This window comes from Pleurodeles waltl, chromosome 4_1 (assembly GCF_031143425.1).
Source record: "Pleurodeles waltl isolate 20211129_DDA chromosome 4_1, aPleWal1.hap1.20221129, whole genome shotgun sequence".
Classification (NCBI taxonomy): Eukaryota; Metazoa; Chordata; class Amphibia; order Caudata; family Salamandridae; genus Pleurodeles; species Pleurodeles waltl.
The window spans coordinates 294,453,575-294,472,554 of NC_090442.1; the positions used below are offsets into that span (position 1 = coordinate 294,453,575).

Sequence of the window (18,980 nt, forward strand, 5' to 3'; positions counted from 1 at the left end):
AGTTGTACGAGAAACCCTGTTGCAGGAAGTGGATTTGTAGTCTCTGCAAGGCTCTGTAATAGAGGACCTGGGAAAACAGCCTGAATCAATGAAGCCAAAAGGCCCACAATCCGTGCCAGGGACCTCAAAGATACCATCTGTTTCTATTACATTTTTAACTCCCTCTTGATCGACTTCATTTTCTGCGAAGAAAGTAACAATTGAGCTTTTACTGAATCCACCTGAAAACCCCAAAATTCCATTTGCTGAGACAGAATCATGGAAATTTATTTTGATTGAGCACAAATCCCAGATCCTGGAGAAGAGAACCTACCCAATGTAAGTGAGTCAGTAACAGGGTTTGATCCTGTGCCAGGATTATCATGTTGTCGAGATAGATTATCAGGCGAATGCCTCTCCTTCGAATGTGTTCCACCACTGGCTTCAATAGTTTGGTAAACACACAAGGAGCTGAAGTCAGACCAAAGGGGAGCGTCAGATATTCAAACCAACTGTCTCTCCATCGAAATTGAAGAAACAGTGAGAAGGAGCTATGGGAACCGATAAGTAAGCGTCTTTGAGATCCAGACGGACCATCCAGTCTCCCTCTTGAAGAAGATCTCTCAACAGATGAATGCCCTCCAGCTTGAAATGGCTGTAGACTACAAACGGGTTGAAATTTCTGAGGTTGAGGACTAATCTCTGCCCACCCCCTTTCTTTTGCACCAAAAAGACGTTGCTGCAAAAACCCCTCTGGTGAAGGGAAGTTAGAGCAATAGCTTTCTTTGCTAGCAACTCCTGAATTTAGCAATCTAAAAAGGTTTTGCATGGTTGGGAAAAAAGGATATGAAGAGGAAGGGCTTGTTGCTGAGGGACGGCTGAACATTCTATGGAATTCCCTTGTACTGTATTTAGAACCCATATGTCTGAAGAAATGGAGGGCCATTTTTGAACTAAATATTTTAGTCTCCCTCCTAAAAGGATAGAAGAAAAAGGAAGGTTTATTACCGGGGGGGTTGGGGGGTGTTAGCAATGGCTCTGTAACCTCTGCCAGCCCCTTGATTGTTGCGGTTGCGTGCTCCTCTATATCTGGAGGGATAGAAGCCTGCTTGTGAAGAGTCTTGGGTATAACCCCTGCATCGTGAAAAATGTCCTCCTGCAGGATCTTGCTGGAAGTCTCGGCCATCCTAGCATCCTCGAAATCAACCGGCCCTTCCAAAAAGGGGGTTGAACATTCTTTTAAGAGAGGACTGAGATTTGTCTAAGGACGTGAAGGTGTTGACACACTTCGCAATGTATTTCACAAGTTTGTCTCCAAAAAGCTGTCCCTCGGTTAGAGGACCTGCTTCAGCAAAAGCCAGATCTGCCAATTGTGGGTCAATGCGCAATAAGAAGGACTTCCTTCGCTCTGATGCAAGAGCACAATTCGCGTTTCCCAAAAAAACAAAAGGCTCAATGAGTCCACCCAGCCAGAACCTCCTGATGGATAGCTGCCCCAGTCTCCTGAGTTTGGAGAGCTAGTTCCAGAATTTTTGCAAGGGGTCCTGAAACATTTAGCAGTTTGTCTTGACAAGCCTTGAGGGCCCTGTCTATTCCTTTCTTCGGGTCCTTACTATATGTCTTGAGGAAAGTCACCATAGTATTATCGATCTCGGAGGTGGCTGCAGTTTTATGGGGAAGATCTGGGCAAAGGCAATCTGATCTCAATCTGGACCTGACCTCTTTTTCAAACCCTTTCCGAATATGCAACTGCATATAATCTGCCACCGTAGGAGCTGGAGCTCAGTCTGTAGATCTGGGATGAATAATATCAGAAGGTTCAAATGTAAAAGGAGAAGTAAAAGAAGACGAAAGTTTACGCTTCTTATTGCGTTTTTTAATTTGGGAGGATTCATGCGAAGAAGAGGAATCAGAATCCGCAGGAGGTAAAGTTATAGGGGTAGGAGGGTCAGAGGCGTTCGCGTAAGTATGTTCAGAAGTAGAAGGTAGGGAAATATTGGCCAACAGGTTCTTGTGAGGCCAAAGTTGTTCAGAAGAAAGTACAGACGGAGATGAGGTATCTCCAGAAGGAAAAGAAGAGGAAGAAGGGCCAGCCAAATCATCAATTCTTTTAGACAAGGGTTGTAAGGCTGAGGTAATCACTTTATCCAAGGATTTCTGTATTGAAGAATCAATAACTTGTTCAAAACACTGGTCAAAATAGTAATCTTCCTCCTTATATGGCCAATACATCTCCAAGCCCTGCTCATAATACGCTTCATCAGACATGATAGTGTCAGTTTAACCTCAGAGAGAGTGAAAAAAAAATCTATTGCATAAACTGCCAATTTTTTAGAATTATTACAACCCCAGCCATCTTTGGTCAAGGGCGCCTGATTATATTAATGGTCAGCTGCACCAAAAACGAAGGGCCAAATCACAAAACGATCCAAGGAGCAGGATCGGTAAAATCTTGAAAACTGAGGAGGTTTCCTTAATCAATCACTGCCCTCGTTATTTCAGCCCGGGTCCGGCATCCGTTGACTTACCAAGAAGGAAACTGACGAAAAAGACGTCACTTTCCTTTCCCTAGACTGTGTGCGCACATGTATAGCCCAATTGGGCTATCACAAGCGTCTGTTGGTGCGCTTGAGGCACGTGACCCGGAAGTCAGGCAATATGCCTGGCTCCACAGTCGTTGCTAAAGACAAAAAACCTCTAAAGTGTCGGGAGAAGGCACCGAACGCTGCGCTAACAACTGAACTTGGCAACCAAGCTCTGAAGTGCCTCACGAGGTGCGGAACTGCCGCAGAAGCGCCGTTGCCAAACATTGATAATTTTTTCTGTCAGCGAAAGGGCACTTCCCGACAGGAAAACACAAGATTACGGGAGTACAGCGGGCGCAAGACGCACCCTGGCGCACGGCAGGAGAATAAGATCGCACATTACCACATGAAATACCAAGGTGAGGGTACACCAAATCAAGATCAATAATAACAGAGAAAAGGGGAGGCACTTATCTGACTGCGGAGCAGCAAAGAAAGAGGACGTCAGATGGTGCCTCTCCAGTTTATAGACATGTTGGACTGCTATTGGTGGTTATGGGAGGTGGGGTTCAAAGCCTCATTAAGGGCCAGATGTACGAACACATTTTCCCATTGACACAGAATGGGAAAAACCCGTTGCTACATCTGGCCCTAAGTGTTTACTGTTTTTTTATTGGCTGCTGTTTTTTGAGTAGTAAAGATTGAGACGCATAATTAGAGCCTCCGGTCCTGACATAGAATCCTGTGTATGTATCCAAAGAAGATTTTCTGGAAGACCCTCTTAGATGAACACCTGACTCCTCTGACAAAGATGCTCTTTTTTCTGTTCTTTCAGCAGTGTCCCAGTTCTAGAACTAGGGAGCCATTATTATAGAAGTAAATACGCACTTCACCACTAGCCCTGCAAACCACCTAACCAGCGCGGGTCTGATACAGCAACTCTACAAAGCCCAGTACCCTAAACTTGAAATCACCCATTACTCTGTACAATGATCTGTTCATTTAAAAGGCCACAAATGAAATATGAGGTGCCCTTCAGAAAACATAATCATAAGCTCACTAGGGACCGATGAAAAAGAAGAACGCTTTCCGAGAAGGATGAATAAATTTGTCGCCCTGCTTCTTGTATCTTTTTTGCTAATATTACGTGGCAGTGAAAAAGCTTTTTGACGCCAGGAAACACATTGTAAACAAGCCGAAGCCTGGTAGGACGGCTTCGACGTGTGAGGTGCGCTCCTGCCTGCAGCTCTAGCGCAGACATAGCTTTGGTTGGGTATATACAGAGATATAAAGTCTAGCATGCTCGCCTACATGAAGGCCCATAATTACTGTCTATATTACGAACCTGCTCTTTTTAAAAAAACAATGCGTAGGTGGGCAGGTTTATTTAAATTCAGGTTCTCCTGTGCGCACTCAGTCTCACTCACGTCCACATCAATTGAATGCGTCGGAATAATCTGATTAAGTCTTGTTTTATATTCAAGCACCTAGGTATTTCTGTTGAATCCATTTGCACATTATTACCTCTGAATTCACATCACTTTCTGTGCAACTTATGAGCTGTATAACATATATTGCAGTGCAAAAGGGACCTTACAAGCATGTGTCTGTCCACTACACCATCAAAAAAATACTTTAATTTAGGTACATGCAAATGTGTTTAATCTATTACTGTTTAAAGGTACCTGTTATGAAGGTCCTGCGTACAACTGACCCAGTAAATTCAGGAGTGTAGCTTCCATTGGTGCAGCAGCACCGAGTTCAGAGGCCTTAGGGATCCACAGAACCCGGATTATATCCAGTGATTGAAATGGAAAATAGAAGTGCAGGTACTCTGTACCAGAGTAACTGCTTGTAGGAAGTTGGCTCTGTATGTGCTATTTCAAAGTAAGGAATTGCATGCACAGAGTCCAAGGGTTCCCCTTAGAGGTAAAATAGTGGTAAAAAGAGATAATACTAATGCTCTATTTTGTGGTAGTGTGGTCGAGCAGTAGGCTTATCCAAGGAGTAGTGTTAAGCATTTGTTGTGCATACACATAGACAATAAATGAGGTACACACACTCAGAGACAAATCCAGCCAATAGGTTTTGTTATAGAAAAATATCTTTTCTTAGTTTATTTTAAGAACCACAGGTTCAAATTTAACATGTAATATCTTGTTTGAAAGGTATTGCAGGTAAGTACATTAGGAACTTTGAATCATTTCAATTGCATGTATACTTTTCAAGTTATTCACAAATAGCTACTTTAAAAGTGGACACAGTGCAATTTTCACAGTTCCTGGGGGAGGTAAGTTTTTGTTAGTTTTACCAGGTAAGTAAGACACTTATAGGGTTCAGTTCTTGGTCCAAGGTAGCCCACCGTGGGGGGTTCAGAGCAACCCCAAAGTTACCACACCAGCAGCTCAGGGCCGGTCAGGTGCAGAGTTCAAAGTGGTGCCCAAAACGCATAGGCTTCAATGGAGAGAAGGGGGTGCCCCGGTTCCAGTCTGCCAGCAGGTAAGTACCCGCGTCTTCGGAGGGCAGACCAGGGGGGTTTTGTAGGGCACCGGGGGGGACACAAGCCCACACAGAAATTTCACCCTCAGCGGCGCGGGGGCGGCCAGGTGCAGTGTTAGAACAAGCGTCGGGTTCGCAATGGAAGTCAATGAGAGATCAAGGGATCTCTTCAGCGCTGCAGGCAGGCAAGGGGGGGCTTCCTCGGGGAAACCTCCACTTGGGCAAGGGAGAGGGACTCCTGGGGGTCACTTCTGCAGTGAAAGTCCGGTCCTTCAGGTCCTGGGGGCTGCGGGTGCAGGGTCTTTTCCAGGCGTCGGGACTTGGGTTTCAGAGAGTCGCGGTCAGGGGAAGCCTCGGGATTCCCTCTGCAGGCGGCGCTGTGGGGGCTCAGGGGGGACAGGTTTTGGTACTCACAGTCGTAGAGTAGTCCGGGGGTCCTCCCTGAGGTGTTGGTTCTCCACCAGCCGAGTCGGGGTCGCCGGGTGCAGTGTTGCAAGTCTCACGCTTCTTGCGGGGAGTTGCAGGGTTCTTTAAAGCTGCTTCTGGAAACAAAGTTGCAGTCTTTTTGGAGCAGGTCCGCTGTCCTCGGGAGTTTCTTGTCGTCGTCGAAGCAGGGCAGTCCTCAGAGGATTCAGAGGTCGCTGGTCCCTTTGGAAGGCGTCGCTGGAGCAGAGTTCTTTGGAAGGCAGGAGACAGGCCGGTGAGTTTCTGGAGCCAAGGCAGTTGTTGTCTTCTGGTCTTCCTCTGCAGGGGTTTTCAGCTAGGCAGTCCTTCTTCTTGTTGTTGCAGGAATCTAATTTTCTAGGGTTCAGGGTAGCCCTTAAATACTAAATTTAAGGGCGTGTTTAGGTCTGGGGGGTTAGTAGCCAATGGCTACTAGCCCTGAGGGTGGGTACACCCTCTTTGTGCCTCCTCCCAAGGGGAGGGGGTCACAATCCTAACCCTATTGGGGGAATCCTCCATCTGCAAGATGGAGGATTTCTAAAAGTTAGAGTCACCTCAGCTCAGGACACCTTAGGGGCTGTCCTGACTGGCCAGTGACTCCTCCTTGTTGCTTTCTTTGTTCCCTCCAGCCTTGCCGCCAAAAGTGGGGGCCGTGGCCGGAGGGGGCGGGCAACTCCACTAAGCTGGAGTGCCCTGCTGGGCTGTGACAAAGGGGTGAGCCTTTGAGGCTCACCGCCAGGTGTTACAGCTCCTGCCTGGGGGAGGTGTTAGCATCTCCACCCAGTGCAGGCTTTGTTACTGGCCTCAGAGTGACAAAGGCACTCTCCCCATGGGGCCAGCAACATGTCTCTAGTGTGGCAGGCTGCTGGAACTAGTCAGCCTACACAGACAGTCGGTTAAGTTTCAGGGGGCACCTCTAAGGTGCCCTCTGGGGTGTATTTTGCAATAAAATGTACACTGGCATCAGTGTGCATTTATTGTGCTGAGAAGTTTGATACCAAACTTCCCAGTTTTCAGTGTAGCCATTATGGTGCTGTGGAGTTCGTGTTTGACAGACTCCCAGACCATATACTCTTATGGCTACCCTGCACTTACAATGTCTAAGGTTTTGTTTAGACACTGTAGGGGTACCATGCTCATGCACTGGTACCCTCACCTATGGTATAGTGCACCCTGCCTTAGGGCTGTAAGGCCTGCTAGAGGGGTGACTGACCTATACTTGCATAGGCAGTGAGAGGCTGGCATGGCACCCTGAGGGGAGTGCCATGTCGACTTACTCGTTTTGTTCTCACTAGCACACACAAGCTGGCAAGCAGTGTGTCTGTGCTGAGTGAGAGGTCTCCAGGGTGGCATAAGACATGCTGCAGCCCTTAGAGACCTTCCTTGGCATCAGGGCCCTTGGTACTAGAAGTACCAGTTACAAGGGACTTATCTGGATGCCAGGGTCTGCCAATTGTGGATACAAAAGTACAGGTTAGGGAAAGAACACTGGTGCTGGGGCCTGGTTAGCAGGCCTCAGCACACTTTCAATTCTAAACATAGCATCAGCAAAGGCAAAAAGTCAGGGGGCAACCATGCCAAGGAGGCATTTCCTTACACTGCTTATTTCTGACAAGCGACCGTACTCTCCAATTAAAAGCATTACATTTTTCTTGAATAGTGCAGGTACTCTCCCTCTAAAAATAACAAAGTGCCGGTACTCCGTACCGGACAGTACCGGCCCATTTAAAGCACTGATTTTATCTTTATTTCACAGTTCAAACAGATGCCGGGGTGAGGGGGGCATTTACTTCTTTGCACTAGGGCTCATGACACTGGCTAGCCACAAGGTAAATCGTGACTGGATCTCAATTACAAGAGGACCCGGTATTCATCGCACATCCTTTTAAATCTCAGCAGGTCAAGCCTACTTGAGTTTTAAAAAAGATAGTTACCTGGACTTGCAGGTCTTGGGGTGGTAAGCATCAAAATCAACGTTATTCCCCCCACAAAAAAAAAAAAAAAAAAAAAATCAGAATAAGAAATACTTATCACACCCAATAAATCTCAAACACCTCAGTGCCCGATTTCATTGGGCGCCATAAATTTTGCATGGCAAGACACAATCGGCACAAGGTTGCTAACATTGATAACATCTATTTTCTGGTTATCGGTACGTTTGTGAACCCCCATTGCGGTCATGTCTGCGCTTTAAAACCAAATCAATTTTGAAAGGAGATTGGGGAAGCTATTATCGAATAGTGTAAAACTATACCTTCGTCCACAAAAAGTAAGTCAAATAAAAATGTGCCTTTGAGAAGGCATACAGCTTCCCTGGCCAGCATGCCATATGGATGCTCATTGACCAGGAGACTTACTGATGCTAAAAAACAGTGCCCTGTACAAGAACATTGTGTTTATTTTCTATCTCTTGCATGTTTGGTTGTGGGGGGTGGAAGGTAAAGGGGGGTGAAGGGAACGAAACAGATTTCGGTAGCATAGCAGTGGCAGATCTCGGCTGCATCTCCTTCTATAGTTAGCTTCTGGGGCCAGTGAGCTCTCTAATGTTAACCTAAAGGCCACAGCCAGCCATAGGGCATAGCGCAATACCACCCTCCAGATGGGCTTCACAAATGCATAGTGGTGGGTGGCTAGGGACACCAAAAGGATTGCAACACATTATCTCGCAAGGGTGAGTAGCTCATGTGCATGATAATCTGTCCCTGACACAAACTGTCAGGGGATGTGCTGATAAAATTCCTGGAAGAAAAGTGGTTTGCACCTAGATTTTCGATTGGCACAATTTCAGAAATAGGACTCTTTACGCCACTAGAACTACTTTTGTCTACAATGGTTCATTAGGACACAGAGGGCCTGATTTAGATTTCGGTGGGTGGGTTACTCCGTCACAACGGTGACGGATATTCTGTCTGCCGAAATATAAATCCCATTATTTCCTATGGGATAATATTTCGGCAGATGGGATATCGGTCTCCGTTGTGAGGGAGTAACCCATCCGCCTAAATCTAAATCAGGCCCTGAGTATTTAATGTGGGCTTTGAGAATGCAACCAGGGGCTAAGAAGTGTGGAAGGGGACAAAAGGTGCTAGAACCAAGATGGCTGGATGTGGGCAGCAGTAAAGACGCAGCAAAATAAAGAGGTGCCTGCTACCAAGTGTCGCTGCACTTCTCAGTTGTCTAGATGGATGATACTGGTCTAGGTATCAATCTTGGCTAGCAAGGCTGATTCAGGAAACCTAGGGCAAGAGCTTTAGGAGCACTGCTGGTTCAGCTCATCAGTTAGTTTTTGTTAGATGATGTAGTGGATGGGTGGGGGAAGTTTTGAGAATCTTCTATCATTAGCCGGTGATGAAGGCGACCATGTCGGCTGATTCAACTCAATGAGAAGCAAAGTTGCGTTAACGTGTATTGGTTGGGGCTTAGTCAACTCAACTACAGGCAGAAGCCGGACTGAACTGCAAATGAAAGGGTGTGTGAAAAATGCTTCTTAGTAGGCATGTTTTTCTGACAGTTTCAAAAACATGTCTTTAAAACAGAAAGGAAAATCTCAACTGTAAAGAAAGATACAACATAATATGCATATAAGGACCCTTCAATAGCACTTTTAGTGGAAAGAAATATGAACTCGCAAAGTTTCCTAATTCACTATTTCAGCACGTATGAGGATGGTATAATTAAGAATTTAAAACCTAAACTTCACATGGCACAAAATATCTGCCAAGTCCTCCCACTTGTTCTCTTGAATCTTTCAAATGAATTATATCTAATAGTTATTCAAATCAGCTATTGCAAGGCTTCGAACTCACATTAGTTTTGAAAAAAAAAAGGCTCGTCGCGATCCGAGCAGTTGCTTGCTGTGGCTCGGTATTCACAAGCTGTACTCAGCTCTACTTAGAATGGTTGGGGGGGGGGGGTTTACTACAAAGGTGACGGTGCCTAAAATATAGACCTATTGCTGCCCACCTTTACTGGAAGCAGATCCGCGCCTGAGGACGAATGACAATACAGATTTTTATAAGAATGGATTCCCATTAGAAAAATATTTTAATGAAAAACAAACTGCTGGTAAAAAAAAACAAAAAAAAACATAAATGTGGTTAAAATGGATTTGGGGAATTTAAGGATCCAGTAAATTTTAACAGAAGGTTCACTTTTAAGACGTGCGCTTTCGACCTCATAGCCAGGAGATGCCCGGTATTACAGCGCTGAAAGGGGTTTATATTTTTCGCATTCTTCTAAAGAAGATCACTAAATCCATGGGACGAATGACATTATATAATTAAATAATGCTATATTAAAGCCGACATTGTCCTTTTTACTGAACAGCAAGGAACTGCTTAAAAGTTTGCACTCTTTTACAATGTACATAGTTCTTCAATCTACGTGTCATACAAATGCACGAATATTATGGACGTTATAGTGAGGCTCAGATTTTACTCGTACAAAACCATACAAGTTCAGCAGTTATAGTTTACCAGGGCTTAAAATGGGCCGGTACTGTCCGGTACTGAGTACCAGAACTTTGTTTTTGGAGAGGGAGAGTACCTGCACTGTTCAAGAAAAACGTAATACTTTTAATTGGAGAGTACCAGCACTTCTCAGAAACAAGCAGACACTCTAGGTACAGAGTACCTACACTTTTATTTTTCCATTTCAAGCACTGATAGTTACCTAAGCTAACTATAACTTACGCCTGCGAAATGCACTGATTATGACCTCACACATTACATCACTAATAACATGGTAAGTGACATCACCAATGACATCCAAATTACATCACTGATGACATCATCCAGTGAGCTTACGTTTTTCATAAACGTTTGAGACTAAAAGATAGATACTAACCTACTGTATAAGTTAAATTACTGTACTTCCTGTACTACCCATGAATGACACTATTTGCAACGTGTCACTCGAGTGGCTCTGTGAGTATCTCAATATGTGTGTGAGTAGGTGAGTGCTTCAATATGTGTGTGAGTGATAATCATGAGTAGCTGTTTGGTAAGTGAGTGGATGTGTGAGTGGTTGTATGCATGAGCGATGGCTTTGTCAGTAGCTGTTTTGGTGTGTGAGTGGGTGTGTGTGGCTGTATTAATGAATAATCGGTTGTGTGAGAATAAGTGGAAGTGTGAGTAGCTCTATGGGTGAGTGAGTGGGAGTAACTCTACTGGTGAGTGAGTGGGTGTGTGAGTGGCTGTATGGACGAGTGAGTGTGAGAGTGACTGCACAGATAAGTGTGCACTTGTGACAGTGATTGTATAGGTGAGTGAGTACGTGCTAGTATCTGTGTGACTAAGTGGGTAAGTGTGTGAGTATCTGGGTGCGTGAGTGAGTGGGTGTGTTAGAGGTTGTATGGGTGAGTGAATTGATGTGTAAGTAGCTGCATGGGTAACCAAACCAGTGCCTGTGTGGCTGTATGTCTGTATGACTGGGTGTTTGAGTGACTATTGGTGAGTGTGTGGGTGTATGAGTTGGTATATGGGTGCATGAGTGGCTCTGTCAGTGGCTCTAAAAGAGAATAAGTGAGGGTATGATTAGCAGTATGGATGAATGTGTGAGTGGCTTTATGGGTGTGTAGGTCAGTGTGTGAATACTTTTATGGATGAGTGAGTGGCTGTGTAAGTGGCTGTATGAGTGAGAGAATTGTGTGAGCTTGCTTCTAAGAGTGAGTGAGTGGGTGTGTGAGTACCTGTATGGGTCTGAGAATGGGTATGTCAGTGGTTGTGTGGGTGTATTAGTGGGTGTAAGGGAGGTTGTATGAGAGTGTGAGTGGGTGTGTGAGTGGTTCTGTGGATGATGTCATTTGAGATGCCATCCGTGATGTCATCGGTGATATCACTGACAATGTTATGAGTGATGTAATATGTGAGGTCATGAGCAATGCACTGCTGGGGCGTAATAGTTAATTCAGGTAAACTATAACTGCTGAATGTGTATGGTTTTGAATGAATAAAATCTGAGCCTAACTATAACATCCCCAAAACCTTTGTTTTTTCAGTGAATTTCTATGTTTTTTTAATTCTATTGCTAACTATAACATCCCTGTAATCTTTGCTTTCTTCGGTGAATTTCTAAGGTTTTTTTTCTTATTTCTACCTACTAACTATAGCTCCTCTGTAACTTGGTTTTTTTCAGTGAACTCCTTTGTTTTATTAAATTTTATTTCCAGACTGTAACCTGTAAACCTTGAGAGTGGGTGTGTGAGTGGCTGCATAGGTTGGTGAGTGGATGTATGAGTGGCTGTGTGGGTGACGCTATGAGTTTGTGAGTGGGTGTGTGAGTAGCTGTGTAGGTCTGTGAGTGGGTGTGTGAGTGCCTGTGTGTGTCTGTGAGTGGGTGTGTGAGTGGTGCTATGGGTCTGTGAGTGGTGTGCGAGTGCTTTATGGGTCTGTGAGTGGGTGCACGAGTGCCTGTGCGGGTCTTTGAGTGGATGTGTGAGTGCCTGTGAGGGTCTGTGACTGGGTCTCCGAGTGGTGTTATAGGGCTAGAAGTGAGTGTGAGTGGCTGTGTGAGTCTGTGTGTGAGTGCCTGTGTGTATCTGTGAGTGAATGTGCTAGTGGTGCTAGGGGTTTGTTAGTGGGTGAGTACCGGTGTGGGTCAGTGAGTGGGTGTGTGAGTCACTGTGCAGGTCTGTGAGTGGGTGCTTGTGTGGATCTGTTTGACTTTAGAAATGTGCGAGTCTGAATCGGGGTCTGTTGGCATGTATCTCGTGTGTGTGTGTGTATGTATATATATATATATATATATATATATATATATATATATATATAGGCGGCTGGAGGTCTGTGCGCATGAATACCATTAGACTTGGTGGACTGTGTGCCTGTGTCTGTAGGTCTGTGTGAGTGGGAGCCCGCATTTCTGGAGGGTTGTGTGTATCAATGTCAGTGTATACAGGGATGCATGTGTGTGTGGATCTATCTATGCGTCCTTCTTTCTGCTTATGTACAAGCATGTGTTATACATATCAAAACTGCCGGTTTAAGAGAAAACTTATGAATATTTTTTAAAAAATGTTATTTTACTCTTCTGTTGCTTAAAAAGTCTGCCACTATAACGCGTCAATAGGGCACTTAATTACTCTTGGTTCTTATTCCCTCAATATCTTCCTTAGGTGTTAATGAGTGTTAGCGTGTATAAATGGGTGTTACTAGTCCTACAATGGGCAGCAAATTAATATGAAAATAATCCAAAGTTATAATGTATGGATTGTTTGCTTGTAAAATCTTATTAAGGACTCGCAGTACCAAGGACTTGCATGCCACAACATGGAAGAGTCTGCTGGAACGAAAATAAGCCTTTGGAAAGTTAACAAGGTGGTTCGGACTATAACATCCATCGCTCACACTTGGCTGCTCAGTGCCCTGCCAGTAGCATCGCTTTGGTTTCTGTTCTGTATAAACTGTCTCGGGCAGTGTAATGTGTGTGTAGGTGGAGGAGTAGCAGCACTGGTTATTCACGTACGGGGAACTGTAATAGGTTCAGAGGGTGCACGCATGCGTGTTCGGTTGGCTGTATGCACAATTGTGGATTGTTACGTGATCTTCTCTCCCAGTTCTCCCCATTTTTCAGATTTTAGCACCGCAGTAAAAAAAAAAAAAAAAGAAGCAAATATGGGAGTATTAAACACACAACAACAACAGCAGGAGCAAGTGAGGTCTGAAAATATATGTCTGTTCTTCTTGGCCCGAGAGGTCAGAGGCAAAGACAGAACCTCTGAGCTGCCATGATCGTGGAGTGCTCCCCCTCCCCCAATTTGCGATTCCTACACAGTCTGGGCTCATTGAGCAACACCACTGTGCACTCTGGGACTTGCTGTTTCATATGCACCCTCAGCAGAATGGTTTTAAAACGACAAGTATTCAAAATGCTGCTAAGAAGCCAGACTTGCCTCAAAGTGTCACGCAACACGCGTTCCGCCTGTCAGCTGCAATGGGGGAAGAGGAGATGACAAGAATCGAGCAAAGCGTTTCAGCACATGAAATCAGCTCCCACAAATAACAATTGCTAAATAGCATTCCAACTTACAACTTACACTGCATCTCAGCTGCCAAGGTCTTCAAAAACTGTCCATCAAAAAGTTCAAAAGCACCTTAAGCACTCAAGCACCATCCGCACAGTTCGATGCAAGTTCCATTATTTATAACTAAGCATAGCTGCCAAGGTTTCAGATTGCTATGTGTGACATTTTCATAATTTAATTGTAATTAATGGTGACATTCGAATGACTATGAGGGACACGTTCTTGCAAGCAAAATCAAACAATGAAGATGAGGGAAACATAAACACATAGCTGCCAAGTTGTCAGTCCTCTCATCATAGCTGTCAAGTTTTCAGCATGCATGAGTGACACTTCTGTTTTCACTGGGTCTATGAGTGACATCTGTGTCTCTCGTGTGACACTTTATCGAGAGCAAGTGACAAGAAAAGGTGTATGGGACAGCAAATATTTCCTGGAATAGATTACCAAATACTACTTGGGCAGATGTGTGTATGTTTGTGTTTATTTTTATGTGTGTGTAATTGTGTTCCTTCAAAATTAAAGCAGGCTCTCCCAATCACCATGAACTTGGATCCATTGCTATTCCCAGATCCCCACCTGCTCATTTCAGAACTCTACCTGAAGTGCTGTCTTTTTCAGATTACTTCCCTTGATTTCAGGGGGAAATTAAGGTAGGGCGTCTGCCTTGTACATTTGTAATGAGTTTGCTGTGAACCACCAAGCCCCTGCAGGAAGAAGCATTACACAAACGTGTTCCCTAAGCATATACACTCGTTCCAAAACGTAATTTCTAATGGCCGCCTATGCCTGAATAGCGTATTTCCTTGCATATATAACAGTGAAAACATCGTGAAATATGCCTGCATCTTTGCTTCGGTTTTATACGCTACAGCAGGGAAAAGGGTCTGACCCACTGAAAAAATATGGCTAGACCCTTTGATAATACAAAATTCATGTGTGCAACACTTAGCTCACACAATGGAACGCCTGCATTTAGTCGCACTGCTTGCTGGGGTCGAGGGGTAGGCTATGCCTTCAGTGACTCTGCTTCTTAGCACATTGTTGATAACTAATCTGTCCATCCTTGGCATTCAAATGCCGCTAGCGGAGATAGTTGCCAGAGCTCGTTATTCAGATATGGAAGCGGTGAACTTATCACTGGCTGAAGAAAGGGGCGGGGTCTCCGCGCCCCAACTCCAACCTTCCCCCCTCTCTCTCTGGTGACACCAGCCACTGCCCAGAAAATCAAATGTGGGCAAAACATTTTTAGGGGGTAAAAAGAGTAATGTAAACAGCATTGTAAATGTGCGCACTCTGTAGACGCGCTCCTCCTGGCACTTACTGAAACCTGCGTCCAAAAACAGCAGCACTTCCTTCACGGGAGGAAGCCGCACAAGGGGGTTCTCTGGGGTGGGATTTCTAAAACATACACTAAAGAAGAACATGTACAAACTCCATACAATTCTGCAGGACTGAGGAAGTTGTCACGGCTCAGCACAGAATCTCAGAACAACAGCTGGACAATGACAAAAATAAAAGTCACATACAGCGAGCGCAAAGCCGTGACAGCTGCAGAACAGAACGGGGTCAAAGGGTCTGCTCTCGAGCCACTTGCAAAGCGCACTGTGTCCTAATTCACTCAGCAACGAGATGAGTGGCAAACTAACATAACCTCCTTCGAGGCGCTCGCCCAAGTGGATCCCGGCTCGTGTTACACAACAGGACCACGGAAAAAGCAGACAGACAAGGAACGCAAGTGGTAAGCAGCGCCACAGACCTTAAGAGGGGCGCTGCTGGCGACGGAAAGCGGAGCTTCGCTGTAGTTTGCCCATCGCTAGCGCTCCTCTAGCTCCGCACCCAGTGTACTTTTATGGAATACTTAAAGTGCTTTAAATGGGCCGGTACTCTCCGGTACTGAGTACAGGCACTTTTTTATTTTGAGAGGGAGAGTACCGGCATATCTCAAGAAAAACGTAATACTTTTAATTGTAGAGTACCGGCACTTCTTAGAAACAAGCAGGTACTCTATTACAGAGTACCTGCACTTATATTTTTCCATTTAAAGCACTGAATACTTTGATGACTGGACTAAGTACCCAGGAGGTAGCGTTTAGCACCCTTAAAGTTGAGGCCACGATCATGACCCGCACCTTGTCTCTGTATACCCAGTGCTCTAAATCGGCAGGTACTGTCCGGTACTGAGTGCCTGCCTGCACGTCTTCAAATTGGAAGGGAAAGTACCTTCACCTATGAGAACTGCTGCAATATATTTAATGGGAGAGTACCGGCACTTCTCAGGAGCACACAGGTACTCTGAAGATTGAGTACCCGCACTTCTGTAATTCCAGTTAAAGCACTCTGATACCCATAAAGCGGTGCATGCCATACCTTTTGCTGTACGAAGAGAGCATGCATTTCACCCTTACCCTACATCCGGGTCTTCTCTTCCTGTTAATTACTATGCATGTTCTTTAGTCTTACAAAATGGGCACTGGCTTTTGGCCACACAGTTTTGTCTTCCCTCGCCTACCGAACCCTCTGTGCTCATCCTACATGCGGGGGCAATCAACACGGAGTATAAAGTGTAACTTTGGAACACACTTTTCCTACTTCCATTGACATTAAAGCCTGCACAGCTGGCATTGTGCCAGCATTAAGAGCTCACAAGGGCTGTGCAAGGCACTTGTGAGCTCTTAGCAAAGGGCTGGTCGCATGGCATTTGCTGAGGTCAGTGACCTTTGGATAAAGCCACCTATTCTTGACCTTTTGCCACGCACCAGAAATTTAGTCTGCAGAGACAATGTCCACCGAGTGCACACACAGTTCACAATCTTCCCTCCTTCCGCAGCGGTCGCCGGACACATGGTGTGGCATTTACCCACACCTACAAAAAGTGCCTCTGACTTCAATGCCTGTTTTGTTTAATTGTTTAACCTTACAATACAGATATTTTTTTTTTTTTTTTTTTTAAACAGACATTTGGTACCTGTCCAGGGTTTCCGCAGACCAGCGCGCATCCTGTTATCTGCTCCTCCCGCGGCTGCGGACTCCGGAGTCCTCACAGACTGTCTCTAGAGGCCGGGCTGGTAGCCGAGCCCAGGGTGGAGAGCTCAGCCTGGCACTGCCGGCCTGCCTCTGCTGTGCCCGGGGAGGTGCAGGCGCTGATGCCGCCTCCGGGCTACGTGTGCTGACTGCGCCTGGGGACCTCGCTCTAGTCTGTCTGAAACACCACATGGAATAAGCACCTCACCTGCTGCATGTCAGAGATTTTTTAGTGGGGTCGAACTCTGGATGTTTGCAGAGCTAGCACTCGTCGCCGGCCGCCCGGAGCCCACTCATACAGTGCCTGCCACACGTGCGTCTCCCAAAGGGGCGGCCCAGCACAGCACAATTTGGTTTTGCCGCGCGGCTAGAAACAAATGTATCCAACTCACAACCCTCGCTGGATCACTACAGCCATGACTCACGAGTGGGTCCCAGGACGCCAGCAGAGGGTTAGTTAAACTGCAAATTATTGACTGGGGATGCGGGGCACTGCCCCGGCCGCTTTTAATCTTAAACAAACCGCCTCATGATTCCCGAGGAGCTATAAATGGGCGAGTAATGCATTTTAGTGTAGTGATGCGGGAAACATCACTAGAATGCGTTAGTCTAACCTGTGATATGTGGTACCTGTCAGGGCTGTAATTGAGTATGCCCCCCCCCCGCGCCCCGGCCCGCCCTTACTGAGTTATAAGGAAGCGCGGAAGTCTCCACTTGAAAAAAAAATGTTTAAAGTTGCCGGTACGACAGTCATGATCCCAGACAGTCCCATATTCTTAATTAATCCTGCTTTCTGCCAACTCCCACAGCAAGGCAGGGCGATGAGGATGTTCAAAAGGCCTATGCTTGTCGCTTGGCACGGTTTTAACCTGGGCAGCACTGCCAACTCCACTCCAGAAGAACAAAGGGCAAAACGTGCCATTCTCATTGCACCCTGAGCGGTCCTCAGTGGGTGCCAAGCTCAACAAGATGTTTTCGCAACATGCAGCAACATCAAAATGTAACCAAATATATGGTATTGCTCTTTATTTGCATTTATACAGTGCTGACTACCCCCCGATGAAGCGTTTAGGAACCCTATTGTGACTATGACACGACACTATGCACCTAAACAATCACTGTGGAGACCGCGTGTTGCTACTGGATGGTCACAGGAGTGAAAGTTGCCCGTGGTTTAACGATGCTTCCAGTCTCAGTGAGTGCCGATGCAGGGTATACTAGACCGGTCCATCCTATTTCCATGTTTTAATCTTTCTGTGGGCGGACAAGCTTACGTCTATAGGCCGAGGATATGTCCACCTAATGACCGATGGACGGTACACACCTGGTACCACGGTATGAAGGCGCAGATGCTTAGTTAAAGCATGCTTATACCAGCCATTAAGAGTGACCCCGGAGCTACACTGACTGGTGCTAAACGGGGTTTTGTCTACTGTACAAAATATGTGCTGAAGGTGTGGCTGCGTTCTCTTTATTTCCCATGTTACACTTTTAACACTCACAAGCGAATTCAAGGATAAGTTACTGTTTCCAGGTGCATTACTACGAAAAATAAATAAACAGATACTGTATGTGATGCTACAATATGTTCTATCAAGTAGTGCCCAGATATTGAAATACTAATAAATAATTCAAATTCAAAGGCAAGTTTGCTGCTGGGTCTGAAGAATGCATTAACGCTCTCGCAGCACTGTGCATAATTGCTCAGCCCATCTTCTCTGGAAACACAATCACTAGCCATGCCTGCCCCTGTGTTTGTATTCATTTTTGCTGCACAGCGCGCTGTGTAAGACCAGCCAGCGGGGTGAATTCAACTCTGCATTCAGCCCCGGATTGTACCCTGCATGCAGTACAGCTTCAGCCACGCGTCAGGCATTCTCCTTACCTTGACGCCCGCATTTGCATCAGCGTGAAATCCCTTCGCTCCAGTCCTCGCGCCGCTCCTCTCCTACAGGTCTGCATCTTATATCCCTCTCCCCCACAGCTAGGGAGAGAGATGAGGGTGGTATTTAAATAGTGCTCTGCGCGAGGAAGCTCCGCGGAGCAGCCAATGGAAGGGTAGTACCCTTAATGTGATATAACGGAGCAGAAAGGGGATTGACCAACCTGCGCTCCACGTAATTGCACATTTTCTGCTCTCCCGGCACCCTGATTAAATATAAAGGGCACGCGTGTCTTTTCTAGGAATGAAGGCAGCCGTAGCGCGAGCCCGCCTGCCGGGGAGCCAGCAATGCACGAGACGAAGCACAGTGTGTTTTGTAGCAAACAACGCGATCCCGGGCACGAGCCGCCTCTCTCCAATCAGGGACTTTAACAGACTTCGCATGCATATAGGCTTCTAATTAATAATTTATAACGAATATCATCAAAGACGGCTGGTGGCTGGGAGCATTGTATACAAGTCTCTGTCCTCAAGCATTACAGAGGAATCCTTTGAAAATTATTTTATTTTGGGGACTGCTAAGTGCACTTTATTTTTTCCATCAAAT

General features: G+C 45.8%; 1 protein-coding gene across 1 annotated transcript in view; it reads right to left on the bottom strand.

Moving 5' to 3' along the window:
• Positions 1–18,775, bottom strand: part of LOC138287698 (carbohydrate sulfotransferase 1-like) — a 130,099-nt gene extending 111,324 nt beyond the window's left edge. Inside the window, exon 1 of the mRNA XM_069228363.1 lies at positions 18,377–18,775. The gene's annotated coding sequence lies outside the window, so the exon portion shown is untranslated. The remainder of the gene's footprint in view (positions 1–18,376) is intronic.
• Between the last annotated feature and the right edge of the window lie 205 nt (positions 18,776–18,980).